Source organism: Danio rerio, chromosome 18 (genome assembly GCF_052040795.2).
Source record: "Danio rerio strain M-AB ecotype USA chromosome 18, GRCz13ab, whole genome shotgun sequence".
Taxonomy (NCBI): domain Eukaryota; kingdom Metazoa; phylum Chordata; class Actinopteri; order Cypriniformes; family Danionidae; genus Danio; species Danio rerio.
In genome coordinates, this window is record NC_141038.1 from 5,390,001 (window position 1) to 5,409,372 (window position 19,372).

The 19,372-nt window shown below is 36.7% G+C and overlaps 1 long non-coding RNA gene across 2 annotated transcripts in view; it reads left to right on the forward strand.

The window, feature by feature from the left end:
- LOC147832722 (uncharacterized) overlaps window positions 1-19,372 on the forward strand; it is a 574,579-nt gene that overhangs the window by 386,485 nt on the left and 168,722 nt on the right. For both annotated transcript variants that reach the window (XR_015514616.1, XR_015514613.1), the window contains one exon: window positions 15,237-15,323. This is a non-coding gene — a long non-coding RNA (uncharacterized LOC147832722). The remainder of the gene's footprint in view (window positions 1-15,236; window positions 15,324-19,372) is intronic.

Genomic DNA, 19,372 nt, shown 5'->3' on the forward strand with positions numbered 1-19,372 from the left:
TTTTCTCAGTATGTTGATTTGTTTGTATCAATAGATTCCAGATTTTCACAGAACTATATATTGACTAAATATTATCCTGTCCTAACTACCATGAGTATCAAAGGAAAACATATTTTCCTTAACTGTTGGGAACATTTTCAATTGGGTAGCGGAGTGTGTGGTCAAAAAAACAACAAAAGTTACATTCATTCATTCATTTTCTTGTCGGCTTAGTCCCTTTATTAATCCGGGGTCGCCACAGCGGAATGAACCGCCAACTTATCCAGCAAGTTTTCAGGTAGCGGATGCCCCTCTAGCCGCAACCCATCTCTGGGAAACATCCACACAAACATTCACACACACATGCATACACTACAGACAATTTAGCCCACCCAATTCACCTGTACCGCATGTCTTTGGACTGTGGGGGAAACCGGAGGAAACCCATGCAAAGGCAGGGAGAACATGCAAACTCCACACAGAAACGCCAACTGAGCCGAGGTTCGAACCAGCGACCCAGCAACCTTCTTGCTGTGAGGCGACAGCACAACCTACTGCGCCACTGCCTCGCCACAAAAGTTACATTTTTAACTTATTTTGCTTTTACCTGACTTTTATTTTGAAATTCGCGCGCAACAACCATACCTTTTGACATGTGAAAAGTTGCTGCATTCGAAGATTGAACTGTAGACAAAACATGTTTACAAAGACAGACTAGACATGTTTTCCAACATTTGCAATGAAACACAACAGTTGGATACCGCGGGAAAATTTGTACTAAAGAAAACTATTACGGAACATCTACGCAAACTGCAAGTCCGCTTTAATGACTACTTTTCCGAGAAACACGATGATGATCCATGGATAAGCAATCCTTTTAGAATCAAGGTGGAAAGCGTCACGTGCCAAGCAACGAAGAGAATCAGCTGGTGGTGCTGTCATGTGATAAGACTCTGAAAAAGAAATTCAGTGAAGTAAGCCTCTCCCAATTTTGGTGCCATGAAGTGTTTTCTGAGTATCCGTCCCATGTCACTCGTGCAATCAAACCCAGCCTACCATTCAGCACTATGTTTTTGTGTAAAAGTGGCTTTTCCTCCTTGGTGCAGTTTAAGTCAAAGCAAAGGAATAGGTTGGACATAGCAACGGAGGCCAGCTAGTAATTGCTGTGCAGGTAAAACTCACTCCTCTGACCTCTAAAGTTGCTCTAGCGACAGAAGCTAGAGGCCATGGTCTTTAGCCTCCTGGCTAGAGCAACCGACTCCCATGCTGAAGGTCATTGGTTCGATCCCAGCTTAGAGCAGGTTGGGTGGCGTTGGACCGGCGGAGGTTACATTTAGAGCACAATTTTCAGGAAGCACTGTCTACCATCACCCCAGACTCTTATCAGAAGGAAAGCACATCCTCAGTCCCATTAGCTTCCCAAATTAGTTAAGTGAAACAGATGTTTATAATTGCTGTCATATTAGATGTAAAAATGATTATGATTATTTTAATCATTTTACTGTAATTTGCTGGTTTGTTTTGTGCAACAGGATCAATGTTTATGTTTTATTAAGTTTAGTTTAGTTTAGTTCGTGGTAAATGAACCTTTCCTTGTCCTAAGCCCTGTTCACAGTGTTTGTCGTTTTTACTTTGTAATATTTCTATAATTTGATCCATTTTGGTAAATGACAGCAATAAAATATTGTTTATTTGTAAGTCTTGGTGATTTTCTTATGATTAATCTGTCACTACTTGTGAATGTTAACAAATAGGTACAAATTAATTATAAATCCTAAAATTATATTATAGTTCCTGAAAATTTGGGTCGCGGCTTGATGACCATATAAAAATGTGGGTCCAATGGGCAAACCAGTTGAGAACCAGTTGTCTAAGCTATGTTAGAACAACATTGACATTAATTGCAATATAATTGACTTATTTTTTTAAGTCATGAAAGTTCATAATTCACTAGTAACACTAAGGTTTTATAAAGGGTCTTATGAAGGATTAAATAAATCATGTGGACCAAATCCAACTTGGCCAAAATGTAAACCAGTGAATAAGAGGTCTCCCAGAAGCATTGTTAGCCAACATGGTCACATTTTTATTTATTTATTTTTTTTGTCTTTACTAACGTGTAGTTTAATGATTTATTGATTCCCCAATATCATAACTCCAATGAATTTTTCACAAACGTGTGATTGGAAAAACAGATCTCAACCTGTATAGCTGGATGGATAGATTGAGAATTTCAAGCAAGTTTGCAACTTAAACATCAATTTTTTTGTAGTTGTACAGTTTTATTTTACATTTCATTATTCAATTTACTTACCTCAAAAGCATTAAGACCAATTTTCATAAATTTTTAATGCTTCTTGACTAAATAAAGGATGCCATTATGATGGATGGATGGATGGGTGGATGGATCGATTGATTGAATGATTGATATACAAACAGAAATAATGATCAACCAACCAACTTACCAGCCAACCAACCAACCATCCAACCGACCTACCAACCAACCAAACCAAGATAGACAGACAGACAGACAGGCTGATTGATTGATTGATTGATTGATTGATTGATTGATTGATTGATTGATTGATTGATTGATTGATTGATTGATTGATTGACCAATGATAGATAGATAGATTGATTGAAATACAGACTGAGATAATGAACCAACCAAGCCAACCAACCAACCAACCAACCGATAAAAAGGATCAATGGATGGATCGATGTTATATGGATGATTGGATGGATGAATGTACAGACAGACAGATAAATAGATGCACAATTAAATATATATTTAGGCATTTTTTCCGAAATAAATATATCAATTTTTCTTTAATTTGCACTTTTTTGAGCATCATCAGTTTTAAATTATATAGGCATCAAATGGCTCAGCCAATTAAAAGGTATAAAACAATTTTTTAAAAAGTAAAAACATGGTAATAATCCAAACTTTGATTTGTATTTTCCACGTCTAACTTTTAACAGGAAGGTGCTGATCTAATACATCATGGATTTTGTTATAACTATTACTCTATATAAAATGGTCCAAACACCAGAATGGCTTTGGGATGCCAAGAGATTTCAAATGGGAGTTTGTACATTTGGCTCTTTTGAAAGGGATTTGATGAGATTAGAGGCCTGGAGGGAATTAAATGGAAGGAGGTGTGGAAAATCTCCATTGTTTTCAGGTTTCATCCAGACAAGACCTTTAACTTGGATTTGCATTTGGGCTGAACTAATTGAACTCCTCCCAGTTGTGTTCTAGAGCAAGTATGCATACTAGCGCCCGCTCGGCTCCTGCCAAAACCTCTATAATCCCCTTTTGTCGCTGCGGTGCAGATAGAATTCCAGCAGTCTATTTAACTTCAATTCAGTTTTCAATTCCAAGGTGATTTTATTGGCAAAGGAGGCCGCACAAGTTGCCAAAACAATTAACAGAAAAAAGGGCCTGCTTCACAAAGAAAACAACATAGTCTGTTGAAAACGTATATATTTTGATCAATAATTCTCATTTCCTCTTCTTCAACCCCTTTGGAAACTTCGGAAACAATCTCAAGCACGGGTTTGAAAGGGGATTCTGTTTGGCACGTCAGATTAAAGTATAGATTTGTTTCTTTATTGGTGTTATCCAGTGTTGAATCACTGCTGTTGACCCTCAGTGCCACCGCAGCTTATTGAAACACATGAGCTCTGAAAGTTTGATTTATATCAGCCCACAAAAGCCACCTCAATTCTGTCATGATGCAAAAGCTTCTGGAATTACAACTGGGTTTTTTTTTTTTTTTTTTTTTGTAAACTCTTTAAGAGATTAAGTGTTTTTACACAGGAATAAACACAGGTTTTAAAATGCACTTATAAAGATGTGATTTAGCTGTTGGCTTAAGATCTGAGGCTGTAATGAACACTGTCATCAAAAAAAAAAGGTTCATTTGTTTGTTATCTAATAAAGTAATTTATTTGTTTATTCATTCATTATTTCTTTCATGGGAATATAAGAAACTGTTACTTTTATTCATAAAGCAGGCATTATATTAAAGCAATTTAGAGTGTTGCAAAACCCTTACTTTTATATAATACATTTCTGAATATATATATATATATATATATATATATATATATATATATATATATATATATATATATATATATATATATATATATATATACAACAGTTCTGTCTGGAGAGCGAGGCAGTGGCGCAGTAGGTAGTGCTGTCGCCTCACAGCAAGAAGGTTGCTGGGTCGAACTTCGGCTCAGTTGGCGTTTCTGTGTGGCAGTCAGTCTGTATGTTCTCCCTGCCTTCGCGTGGGTTTCCTCCGGGTGCTCCGGTTTCCCCCACAGTCCAAAAACATGCGGTACAGGTGAATTGGGTAGGCTAAAATTTTCCGTTGTGTATGAGTGTGTGTGGATGTTTCCCAGAGATGGGTTGTGGCTCGAAGGGCATCTGTGCGTAAAAACTTGCTGGATAAGTTGGTGGTTCATGCCGCTGTGGCGACCCCGGATTAATAAAGGGGACTAAGCCGACAAGAAAATTAATGAATGAGTTCTCTGTGGTTCTTGAAACTGATTGGTTGATAGCCGTGATATATTTAAGTAATATCAGCACCCGTAAAGCCTCTTTACCCTTTGTGTATTACTCCGCCCACATACAACCAGCAAAAAGCAGACACTGCAGATCTAAAGTTTAAAAGATGCTTGCTCAGCTGTTTAACTGTAAGCTTATGATGTGAATCCAAGGCGGAAGAAAGTAGTTCCTCATACAAAAGGGTTTTTGAGACTCTCCATGTTTGATTTTGTTTTTACATACACTATTATGCCGTCAAACTGTTGTATAAACGCAATATCACACTCGTAGCAGTGAGATATGGCTGTATATCTGCACTGGGGGGTGCACTAAGGCAACGCACACCTCCCACCAGTGCGGATATACAGCCATATTGCACTGCAACTCGTGTGATATTGCATATATATATATATATATATATATATATATATATATATATATATATATATATATATATATACTAATCCTTTGTGGCATGATAGCATCACACAGTTGCTGCAGATTTGTCGGCTGCACATCCATGATGCGAAAATCCCATTCCACCATATCACAAAGGTGCTCTATTGGATTGAGCTCTTGTGACTGTGGAGGCCATTTGAGTACAGTGAACTCATTGTCATGTTCAAACCAGTCTGAGATGATTCACGCTTTATGACATGGTGTGTTATCCTGCTGGAAGTAGCCATTAGAAGATGTGTACACTGTGGTCATAAAGTGATGGATATGGTCAGCAACAATACTCAGGTAGGCTGTGGCGTTGACACGATGATCAATTGGTTCTAATGGGCCCAAAGAGTGCCAAGACAGTAGCCCCTTTCACACAGTGATACCGGTAAATATCTGGAAAATTTCCGGAACGACTTTACCGGTATTTTCAAAAAAGCGCTGTTCACACAGGCAAGGACGTTACGGAAATTTTCCGGAAAAGAGCATTCACACATCCATTCCAAAATACCGGTAAATTCTGACATCATTCACCACACATGAGCTTTAAACAGCTGCGCTTGTATTTGTAAACATCTGACTAAATTACAAACTCTGTGGATGATCAATATTGTGAACAACTTTCGCAGGATCACTTTCGCATGTCGAGATGTTCATAATATGTGCGTGCTGGCGCTCACAGGCTGTTTTACAGGCACACGCAAAGCTTGAAGGTAAACAAACAACGGCTTATCATAAGCATCTCATCGATGATTATTTACACAGTTGGCATTAAGAAGAACATATAAACGTGATCTGACTAACTTCGAGCAGCTAAATGTGTCTGGAAAAATATTCAAAGGCTTTTATTCTCACAAACCGCGCGGACGTAAATGCGTCTGACTGTTGTGATTGGCTAAAGCAGACGTATCACGTCAGCACGTTCTAGACATGCACGCGCTTATTACGGGAATCTTCCTTCTGCATTCACACAGCGCAGCATTCCGGCAAATTGCCAGTAATGTTACAACTTCTCTTTCCGGAAAATAGCCACAACGAATTTACCGGTATTTTCAAAAAGGACCTGTTCACACATACAACCTTTGTGTGAAAGGGGCTATTGTCCCCCCTCACCATAACGCCACCACCATCTGCCTGAACCGTTGATACAAGGCAGGGTGAATCAATGCTTTCATGTTGTTGATGCAAAATTCTGACGTCTCTTGCATGAACAAGGCATTTGCACCCACATAACTGCCACTCACTGGATATTTTTACTTTTTTCTGACCATTCTATGTAAACTCTAGAGATGGCTGTGCCTGAAAATCCCAGTAGATCAGCAGTTTCTGAAATACTCAGACCTACCTGTCTGGCACCAACAACCATGCCACTTTCAAATTCACTTAAATCACCTTTCTTAGCCATTCTGATGTTCGGTTTGAACTGTGGTAGATCATCTTGACCATGTCTATATGCCTAATTGCATTGAGTTGCTGCCGTGTGATTGGTTGATTAGAAATTTGAAATTACAATTTCTGAGAATAACTACTCAATTATAGTAATTTGAGTATTTGTAAATAGGTACTTTACACCACTGGCAATAACCTTTACATTGCAAACGGGAATGTTCTAGAAAAAAAATAAATCAGCGGTAGAAAAAGAATTGAGCATGCACTGTAAATGGTTAAGTCAGTTTCCTTCATGTTCCGACTTTGCAAATGCTGAGTGTTGTGATCTTCTCAGAGCTGGATTTACGACTCTTCTGTGGTGTGGAAACAGCTTGTAGTCAAGGCTGAAACACACAGAGGTGTCGAGAAGCAATATCTCCTCCTGCACAGCGTCTCCTTCCTCTAGACAGGTTTACGGTTTGGAGAAAGCCAGAGGGATGTTTTCAGTCTACATCCTCAGTATATTAGCTTTGGTTTTTAGTGTTGCTCAGGTTAAACACAGTATCGCTGCAGCTACTTCCTCAGCGCTTTTGTATTCTGTTCATTCTAGTTTTCCAGTACAAATGTCTACAGATTCTTTAGTGAAGATGTATTTATTTATTTAAGCCTTAATTCGTCATTAATATTTTGTTAACTATTTTATAAAAAGATAAGGACTGGAAAGAAATCTGGGTCAGAACTTTAGATTTTTTAAATCTTTCCGTCTATCGGATGAGATGTTAAACCAAGGTCCTGACTTTCTGTGGTCTTTAAAAATCCCAGGATGTCCTTCAAAAAAAAGAGTAGGTGTTTCACCCCAATATCCTGGCCAAATATGTGTGGTTGCACATGAGGCAACGCGCTTGCACTTTTCCATAGATATATACACTAGATATCGCATAGGGACCCTGAGCATGCGTCAATAGCGCCGCCATATTTGTACAGTGCCCCCAGGACAAATGTCATTCAACCGCACTAGTCAAGACTGTGTTATTACGTGAAGATGCGGGACTTTAGCGCTGTCTATGGGTGTAGTAACGAGCAAACAAAGAAAACAAAGCACAAAGGCAGAACATTTCATAGGTAATATTAAGTTTTTTTTTTCTGTTTTTGTATGTTCTGAACTTTTGTGTTAATCAGGTAACGTTATTGAGGATAACAGTCACTTACATTCACCATACGGCAAAGCAGCTCTAACTCACACTAAACACAGGGCTTATGCTAGTTTTGTTGAATAAAATCAGCAAACAATGCAAAAGAAATATGACAACGAGATGCTGCGCTGCCAGAAACTTGAATTATTGTCGGCTAACGTTAGTAAAAGAGTCGTTCGGGGGATTCATTCACAAACGAATCGATCCCTCCGTCAGTATAAGAAGTGAAAGCAGGAGAGGAGGTGTGTTTCAGGACATGATTAGATTAAATTTAAAAGGGAGGGTGAATAGTACATTTCTATACACACAAACACAAGCTCTTTGTCAGGAATGCCCGTACGGTCACTGATCCATCAATGTAGAAAAGTGATGTAAAATTATAATTTTCGTAATTAGAAAAAAAAAAATTGCATACTAACATCCAGGAAAACTCCCGATCACAGATATATGTGTATATCTCTGGCTTTGGATGGCCACAGTCCTCCACTGTACCTTGGTCCCGCATTCATTTCAAAGGAACGCTACCCTGTAGCAAGATGGCGGCGCTATTGACATATTCCGTCCAATAGACAACAATAGGCCAGGCGACATCTAATGTATATATCTATGGCACTTTTCTAGCTGCACCTAGTCAAGATCACAGGGAGCTTCTGTGATCGCAAGAAATGCAAACGGCTGAAGTTTAAAGGGCACATAGTTTACCCTTTTTTATGATTTAATATTAATATTATGGTTCTTCTGAGTGTGCCAGTTTAGGTTCAGTTCAACACACAGTTCAGATGTTTTTAATATAATGTGTTCAAAAGTGTCATGTTGGGTCCATGTACACAGTTTGCTGTTTTAGGGGCGTGTTGCTTCACAGTTTCGGCTTCCCGCCCAACGTAACAAGGGGCCAAGAGCTCCCACGCTCTGTGTTTGCAACAGACAAGCTGACAGACAGAGAGAGAGAAGCTAAGCTAAGCTAGGATGAGCATTCAGCCATACATGTACGACTTGGACACAGACCAAGAAGAGAGTAAAAAATCATTTGTGTCTTTGTATAGTCTCGGTGTACAAGTGCTGAGCTTGTACACCGAGACTAATAACCACACACACTGAATTAACTTTGACTGAGGCACCGAATGTGCCGCAACACGGCACACCAGACACTCAGTGACGCGGCAGAAACATGAAGTCTCCTGAATCGTCACGCCACGCATTCCAGAACTTCAAACACAGACCTCCACCAGGGCAAACACAATGGCGCCGCGGCCGCCAAGCCACTGATTCGAAGCTCCGCCGCATGAACCCCGACAGAAACCCATGGCCAGAACTCCAAAATGCAAGGTGCCATGCAAAAGGTACAAGCAATAAATCCGATTACAGGAAATATATATGTGGAAAATATTGGTCTTGTGTGAGCCCAATGAGCTTTTCCTTAAAAAAATAGAGCAAGGGTGTTCCTTTAGTGATATCGCTTTAACTCACATGCTTAAAATGGCGGACGTGCATCAAGAAACTGAGGATATGATCGAGAGGCGAGGCTGTCAATCAATATTGGTGGGCAGGGGGGACCACTCTCCTACGTTTCAAGAGTTCACACTTAGCTGATAATCAATAAAGCGTATTTGGCATGCTGTCCCGGGGGAGAGCCCTGAGCTCGTAATATCCTCGAGTCCGGGGCTTCCTCCCGTTAGAAGGGCGAGAGGGGAATTCGAGGTCAGGTAGGTCTCGAGAACTCCCCTGCTTGTCACCGTGAGAAGTGTAAACTAAGGTTGTATTGGGTGATAATCTGTTTTAGTCGATTGGCTATGGTTTATTTATTTGAACGGTGGGAGGAAACCGGGAAACCCGGGGAAAACCCACGCGAACACGGGGAGAACATGTGAACTCCAGACAGAAACACCAACCGGCCCGATGGGTTGGACCGGCGGTGTTCTTGCTGTGAGGCAACAGTGCTACCCACTGGGCCACCCTGTCGATCGATCAGAAAAAAGTGGGAGGATGTAGGAGTGGAAAGGGGGGGAGCTTCAAGGCGAAGATAACTGGATTGAAAAACTCAGGTTATTTAAAATGCTTCCGTAATCATCTAATAGGGTCGATTACGGAGCTATCAAGGAGCCAGCTATGTTAATTATAAGCACGTGATCCTCTCGAAATTAGTTAATGAATAAACCGCACAAAGTTGCGGTCGGTCTGAAAACCGCTCCAATTGGTCCACCGTTTTTATGTTGTTAAATTGAAAAAAAAAGGACTGTGTGAGTTTATATCACCCCAATATGATGGTTTATACACTAAACTTACACACATGTCTGTCCAAACAGCTTGAAAAGTAGATTTTTCACCATAGGTGCCCTTTAAGGTAGACGCAATGAAAAGTACACATGTTTGCAAACCTACCTAAAGGTACAAACAATAATTCCGATTAGAGGGATAATGTGGAGAATATTGATCTTGTGTTGAACCAAATGAGCCTTACATCTAAAAATAGAGCAAGGGTGGTTAGTGACATCGCTTTGACTCACACGCTGAATATGGCAGGCACGAAAAAACAACAAACTGAGGATGGTGATCAATATGTTAAATCAATATTGGTGGGCGGAGGGACCACACTCCTACGTCAAGTTTCAGTCTGTCTGAAAACCGCTCCAATTGGTCCACCGTTTTTATGTTGTGAAATTGAAAAGAAAAAGGACTGAGTGTGTTTATATCACCCCAATATACACTATACCCACGGGCGTAAATCAATTATTTTAGCTATATATACATATATTTTTCACAATTGAGAGTTTTTATTTTTAACAATTAATTTTTTTAGGGGGGGGGGGGGGGGGGTACAACCCTTGGATGGGAGGGGACATGTCCCAACCAACCCCGGTTTTCGGAGTTGTGGCTGTTTAGCAGATTTCACAGGCTTTGAGAATAATCATAATGATGTAGTCTCCATGCTATAATAATAATTATGATAAAACCATTTTAACTGTTGGGACATATCTTTATTAATACAATTCGGCTGTATTGTTTGTGTCCCCTTCAAAAAAAAATGCTCGAAAGAAATTTGATATTTATTGTCCCCCCATACTGTTAAATCAGATTAACGCCCACCTACACACGTCAGTCCAAACAGCTCGAAAAGTAGATTTTTCACCAAAGGTGCCCTTTACTATTTACTATTTGTGCGTTATTGATGTTATTTTGTTATTCAAAACTCAAAGCAGTGCAAACTTTGACTGAAAGCATGGAGTGTTTTGCATGCTGGAGAAAGCCACCTTTAATTGATGCAAATTCTCCCTCTGACAGACAAGCCAGAATTCATCTGTCACCATTTCTTTTTTAGAAAGCAGTGACGATTGTTCTGTTTGTTTGATAACCCCATCTCTCTATTCATGCAAATGGAAAGTCATTACTCTCAATCCAACAATAATCGCAAATGAAGCAATTAAATGCTCAATTTCAGTGCGTCATTTACATGGATACCATGTGGCGTTGATTCATTAGGATCAATCAGTGGCACAGAGATTAATGTCAGAGACAAGACAAGTGCCGTGGCAGATAATCACGCAGCTTTACTCGCTGCCATTTTCAGCCCTTTCTTTCTGTTCAAAGAGAATGTAAAAGGCCACAGGCGTCTATGGTCCACATCATTGTTAGAGCTCCTCTGTCCAATGAAATCAAAGAATCATTTTGGTTGTGTGTGTGTGTGTGTGTGTGTGTGTGTGTGTGTGTGTGTGTGTGTGTGTGTGTGTTGTTGTTTTTTTTGGCCACTGTGTTTGGACTTTTTTAATAATTGCTTTAATACAGCTTGTTTTTAACTGGTAAATGTGATGATTTAAAGGTTCACCTTTGGATCTGTCATAATCATCATAACACTTTGATGACTAATGTGTAAAAAAATAAGCTTGCTGTAAAAAAATATGTATATAGAAATATAAAGAGAACTGTTTTTATGTGTTTACAGATATAGTAAATAATAGTAAATATTTATATTGATTAATAACAATGATCTTTATTTATTTATTTATTTATTTATTTATTTATTTATTTATTCATTTATTTATCACATACACTATTTATTTATTTATTTAACGATCAAATGCACTATTTATTTATTTATTTATTTATTTAATGATCACATGCACTATGTATTTACTTATTTATTTAATGATCACATGCACTATTTATTTATTTATTTATTTATTTTTTAATGATCACATGCACTATTTATTTAACTATTTATTGATCATATGCACTATTTATTTATTTATTTATTTATTTATTTAATTAATTAATTATCACATGTAATATTTATTTGTTTCTTTGTTTTTTTATTTATTGATCATATGCATTATTTATTTGTTTATTGATCATATGCATTATTTATTTATTGATCACATGCACTATTTATTTATTTATTTGTTTATTGATCATGTGCACTATTTATTTATTTATTTATTTATTTATTAATTAATTAATTTATTTATTTATTGACCACATGTAATATTTATTTATTTATTTATTTATTTATTTATTTATTTATTGACCACAGCACTATTTATTTATTTATTTATTTAATGATCACTTGCACTATTTATTTATTCATTTATTTAATTATTTATCACAGGCAATGTTTATTTATTTATTTGTTCCTTTAAGTATTTATTTATTGATTGATCACTTGCACTGTTTTTTTTATGTATTCATGTATTTATTTATTTATTGATTGATTGATCACAGGCAGTATTAATTTATTTGATTTGTTCCTTTAAGTATTTATTTATAAAGACGACAATACAACACTTACAATCACAATCATGAGCACTTTTAATTGTTTATTTTACAGACTTATAATATGCTGATGTTTTATTGCAGTTTTCTTTACAAAATGGCTGCCGCGCAATCTAGTGTCTGTTTCCCAAATCGCACTAGAGTGTCGCCTCTTGGTGATTCTATGCTCTTTGATCTATGCTCGACCCTCAGGGTTTCACCACAGTAACATGCACGAGCTCAGTTATCTAGATTATTTTAACTCAACTCAGATTAGTTAGATTAAATGATCTTTAACTTGCTAATATGGAACCAATTTCGGCTCACTGAAATCAGGCTTTTGACTTTAATCCCCGCTTTTCTAAACCACTTTTATGAAACAACCCCCAGGTTCTCAAAAAATGTGACAACACCTAAACAGGTATGTTATTGTGATCATTTACATAATAAACACAAACACATCCAGAAACATGGATTCTCCTACCACTGCTATGCTGATGAAACCCAGCTATACCTCTCTTTTCATCCTGATGATCCCTCGGTTCCAGCTCTCATCTCAGCCTGCCTGTTGGACATTTCACACTGGATGAAAGATCATCGTCTTCAGCTGAACCTCGCGAAAACGGAAATGCTTGTAGTTTCTGCCAACTCGACTCTACACCATAACTTTTCAATCCAAATGGATGGGGCAACCATTACTGCATCCAAAATGGTGAAAAGCCTTGGAGTAACGATTGATGACCAACTAAACTTCTCTGACCACATTTCTAGAACTGCTCGATCGTGCAGAATCGCACTCTATAACATCAGAAAGATCCGACCCTTCTTATCTGAACATGCAGCTCAACTCCTTGTTTAAGCTCTTGTTCTCTCCAGACTGGATTACTGCAACTCTCTACTAGCCGGGCTTCCAGCTAACTCTATCAAGCCTCTTCAGCTGCTCCAGAACGCAGCAGCACGAGTGGTCTTCAATGAACCTAAACGAGCACATGTCACTCCGCTGCTCATACGTTTGCACTGGCTGCCAGTTGCTGCTCACATCAAATTCAAAGCTATGATGCTTGCTTACAAAGCGATTTCTGGCTGTGCCCCTTCTTATCTGCTCTCACTTCTGCAGATCTATGTGCCCTCCAGAAACTTGCGTTCAGTGAATGAACGTCGCCTCGTGGCTCCATCCCAAAGAGGGAAGAAATCACTTTCCCGAACGCTCACGCTCAATCTGCCCAGTTGGTGGAATGAACTCCCTAACTGCATCAGAACGGCAGAGTCACTCGCTGTCTTCAAGAAACGACTAAAAACTCAACTATTTAGTCTCTACTTCACTTCCTAATCTGCAATTGCCTCTATGGATATACCACTAACTGTACTCAAAAAATAAATAAATAAATAAATAAATAAATGAGAATAAAATACTAATACTTTCCTTCTTAGACTTTACAGACCTGAAACTTGCCTACATCACTTATTCATTGTTGCTCTTATAGTTGTGTAAATTGCTTCCTTGTCCTCATTTGTAAGTCGCTTTGGATAAAAGCGTCTACTAAATGACTAAATGTAAATGTACTTTTAGTTGTAAGACAAATATATTTCCGTTTGCTTTTCAAATTAGAAACAAGTTGCAAACATCCAATGGAAATTCCACATAAACTTTAACATAAACATTTAACCTAAAAAGATACCATAATAAATCCATCATATGGAAGCTTTTCAGCAGAGAAACGTCTGAGAGCGAAAATGAAATCACCTAGTCCTGTCTGTCAGCGCGTCTGGGATGAATAGAAGAGACATCGGATCACAGAGATTATTTCGCAACATTTGAAAAGTGCTGAGAGCTTTTTCTGAGGGACGCTCATCCACTATTAAAACTGTAATCATGTCAGATGCTTTATTTATACTGCCCATCATGTCAGATTACCCAACGCTGACAACTGTGGCTCCAGCATTAAATCGCTTCGGCAGTGTCCCGACGATAAAGCGCTCAGTGGGATTAAATGTTCAAATGTTCAAATATTGAGGACAGCGCGGTGGCCTCCCACAAACCTGCTCTTTTAAATCTCTTCCTTGTAAAAGAACATCTCAATTTACTCTCAGACTAAATGAAGGAAAACCTCATGAGAGATGCAGGTGAAGATATGAGGAGACGTTGATGGAATCAGCATTTTATTTACAAATCATCAGATTAAAGTCAGCTTGAAATCAAAATTTACAATGTTTATTTTGCCTATGTTGTTGTTTTTAAAGTGAATAAATAATCCATCCAAGTTAATCCACGGAAAAAAATGTGTTTGTTTTGGTAATCTTCAATGAATATCTGAGCATTTGAGTGGCTTTGAAATCCTTCTGTTGAAGGTCAATAAATATAATGTGTGCATATATATATATATATATATATATATATATATATATATATATATATATATATATATATATATATATACATACATAAAATTGTAAAATAAAATAAAATAAATAAATAAAAAACACCACACAAAAATGAATATATTTTGAATGCATTGTAACTGTTTATAATGTATTGTTGCTTTGCTTCTATCTAGAAAACGTTTCCGTAGCTTGATGGCAAAAACTGAGAGACTTAGGAGGAGTTTCTTTCCCCAGGCCACCAGGCTGCTAAATTCTAACCCGGTGTTACACATTACGTGATTTTTTCGTATTTATCATTGTAGTAGTCATATTCATAAGTACATCATATTGCTGCTATTCTTATTACCTTGTATAATTTTTTACACATCTTTTTTTTGCACACTTTTTTTTCTTCTTTTTCCTTAATATTTAATTTTTGTTTATCTATACTTGCACTCTGGAGCGGACCTGACCTACATTTCACTGCTGGTCATACTTTGTATAACTATGTATGTGACAAATAAAACTTGACATGACTTGACTTGACTGTTGGGCTAATCCCAAAGTTATTTCTGTGTATCCTGTAGAGGGCGCTGACTGTGTAAAGGATTCTGAACGGAGCAGCTCGGGTCAGAGTTCATTAAAGACCGCAGAGCTCCTTCACTTGTCTGCAGGTAAGATAAATGTGGTTGTTAAACACTTAAAATTAAGTTCAATGAGTCAGGAAGGGTTCCTAACATATGTGAATGCCGATTCATACAATCTTATGCGATTACTTGGTTATTTTGTGGGATTTTATAGAGATAGTAATTAACTTGTGTAATTTGTAAACAAATTAAAGGAATGAACATCAAGGAAACATCCCAAAATAAGCAAACATGTACACAAAACGAGTTTATAAGTGTGTTTTAAGTTTAGAATTGTAATTAGGACGAAGTCGTCGTGAAATGAATGGATGGTAAAAGTAGTTGATTCAAAATGGCGACAGGTGTATGCGAGTTAGAGCCAAAATGGTGTCGTCCATGTGAAACAACCATATACTGAAGTGTACCAAATGGCACACTATACACTATGCACTCATGCACTATGTATTTATGCACTTACACACTCAACAGGATAGTATATGTATGTAGTGTCGTCCCAAATGGCTCACTAATGTTTTTTTACTAAGAGGAAATTCAAACTGTTTCCCTGATGACGTTTGACGGTTGCCAAAATCAGTGAAATAAACGACCGAATTATCAAATATTACCTGCCGTGACTATAACCGCATTCACCATCGGGAGGCGCTATAACCACTTGTAGGAGAATTTTGCTTTCACCATCCAAAATAAATTAAGTTATTCAACATGTGCGTCCGATAGCTCCACCCCTTCCGCTACGTAAGCAAACCTGCGGTCGTTGAGTGCGTGAAGTGTCCATCATTACACACTTCATTTTACTGGCTGAATGAGTGCATCATCCGGGTAATTAAAGTGCACTTATTATTTTTAGAGTTTTTAGTGTGAACGCACTACTTACACTATTTATACTACAAAATGGCGTAGAATAGTGCATAGGTATGCGATTTGGGACGCAGCTTCTGTGTTCAGTCCGTCACTACCATGTATGAAACCCAGACAGGCAGTCAAGCAGGTCGCACACCAGAAGCGCTGCAACACGCGTCGCCGAATGGCACTTCTGGTGTGTGACCTGCTTCATACAGAGAGTGAAACAAAGCGCATTGGTGCCATTATAATGTATCAATTACTTTTATAAAACAATCGGGATTTCTCGATTTAATTTAAATTAAATCGTCGTCAAAATGTAAATTTGAATGAATCGAAAAAATCGCCCAGCCCTAATGTGAACTAAATCGTTGCGTTAAAAACGGAAACATTTGTAAAAGTAATGTGATTGATGATGATTGATGATTTTATTCAACTACCCACTAATCTCACTTATAAATTGGTTGACGTTCCTTTCATTTTTAAAATAAAAGTCTAATGTAACTATATTAACAACCTCATCCATGATTCAGTTCATTTCCAATGGGGAAAACAAATGCAGTAAACAACTAAAACACATCCAATTACCGAAGTAAAGTTTTGCTAGTTGCACATTTCAATATTTATGTCAGGTAATAGCCTTTTTTTTGTCCATCAGAATAATAGATATGTTTGTTAAAGCAGGCTGTGATTTAAATTCTGCCTGTGAGCAATATGTCAATATCCTCAGGCAGAGACTGGGTCCATTATTTCACTCGGCCCATGAAATGAAATGAATCTATCCAGCCACTTCTTCTTTCTCTTTTCTGAGGCTATTAGCTTCCCAAATGAGAGCCAACACACATTTCATAGCACCGCAAGAAGATTCCTGTAAGCTTCAGCACTTTAAAACTGAAATGTCAACACGTCTGTCTGTCTGTCAGGCGGATATTGTTGTTACTCGGCCATTTATGCATCTTGTCACCGATTCCTTATCCTATTACAGGGCTGCCATAATACATGAGTGATGACATTTGTCCTCGCCTCCCTCAATTACTACAGTTCAGAATCACGGACACGGATACTGTACGCTCATATTTTGTGTTTTAAGAAGTCAAAGCTGAGGAAAATCAAATTGACTTTTGAAAGTGAATCTGTTTATACCTACAGTGCACACATGGGAAATCATGAAGAGAGGATGCACTTTATTTTGAGAGCAGGACTCATCAAAACACATTTTGCTGGATGAAAGCAAACACTTGCATTTGTGAAATGCACTGAATTAAGCTAAATCACTGATTTACAATAACAAGCGCGTGTTTACTTACATTTTTGGGATCACATTTTTTAGTCTAAAACTAATACAACATTTGTTTTGTCTAAAACTAAGACAAAGACTAATTTTTAAACAAAAAATAATTAATTAAAGACTTGTTATTTAGTTAAAGACAAAGAATAATTATGTACAAAGACAAAACCAAAGTGAAAAAATAAGTGTAGATTTATACATGTCATGCAAAAATTACAACAATATTTAACACAAATAATAAACACGACTGCCAAAATTTGTGAAGGCAAAAGAAATGCAGAATAAAAAAATTTAATTAAATGACACTATACAATAAAAGTAGTAAAACTTTAGTAAAATTTTTAGTAAAATAAAATATAATTAAACAATTAAATAAAAATATTAAATTGAAATTAATCAATTTAATTAATTTAATTTAGTTCATTCATTCTTTCAGTTTCTTTAGCTTAGTCCCTTTATTTATCAGGAGTCGCCACAGTGTAATGAACTGCCAACTATTCCAGCATGTTTTATTCTGCGAATGCTCTCCAGCCTAAACCCAGTAATGGGTATTAACCTCGTATTCACACAAATACACTACGGACAATTTAGCTTATTTTATTGACCTATAGCACATGTCTTCGGACTGTGGGGGAAACCAGAGCACCCAGAGGACATGCAAACTCCACACAGAAATGGCAACTGACTTGAACCAGCACCCCTCTTGCTGTGAGGCATCAGTGTTAACAACTGAGCCAACATACCGCCCTATTAAATAAAATTAGACAATGAATGAATTGAGTTTAAATTCAATTAAAGTTATAAAATGTAATTAAATTAACTGAAACAATAAAACAAAAATATAATTATTCAATTAAATAAAAATATCAAAGTGAAATGAAACTGTCATTAATTAAAAAAAAGAAGAAATAAAGTAATTAATTAAAATAAAAAAGATTTAAGTTAAATAAAGTAAGGACAAAGTGATTTTCTACAGCACTGATCTAATCTGCATAATTCACTTTTTATTTATTTATTTTTGTTATATTTTAATTTTTTCATACATAAGAACAAAATTATACAAAACTATTTTGCTACAGATATTTAAATTTGTTTATAATTTGTGTCATACACATATTTTATATAAAAAAATAAAAAAAATTCTTATATACATGTATGTATGTATATACTTTTCCATATATATATATGTGTGTATATATATTTGACTTTTTGAATTTCGAGCTTTGACTTTTTTGCAGTTATTCATCTCCTTTTCTTTCTCCCTGCATTTTAGTGACATTTTAAGCACTTTTTTGTTTAAATAGCTTGTCAGATAGTCATCAGAACCAAACTTTTTGATGCAACAAAACATTTCTTTAAATTTTTAAGAAAACATACTTTAAAATACTAATTTATTATGTAATTATGTCATTAAAAAACTGTAGCTTAGTTTCATTTTTTTAAACAAATAAAAATCTGGCCAGCACATCCAACTTTCCCAACTTTCCTCAGTTAGAATCAGGTAATTTAAATAATAAAATAAATATATGAATACACATTTATAATAATAACAATGTAGAGCTTCACAATTTTTTTTTTTTTGATTTTCCTCTTGTAGTCTGATTAGTTTTAAATTAAGTTTAATTTAAGCTGCTTTTGGTGCTTCACACCTATATATTGGTCATTTTTTTTTTGTTTCATGAATGAGTTCCAAGATTTAGAGTAAAAGTTACTTGTCAAATGTTTTCTCTATTTAACAACAGTGCCGTAGGTCAGTAGCTAAAGATGACTTTATTTTTGTCAGTTTTCATGTTTTCTTGCACAGATGTTGGGCTCATGAATAATAATTGTTTGCATTGGCCAAAACTGATTAGCTGAAGTCATGATTCAAGTCAAGGATTCCACTTGGTTTTAAAGCCTTCTACAATGGGTTATTCTCTCAATTTATGGTGAAATAGCAGTCAAAATA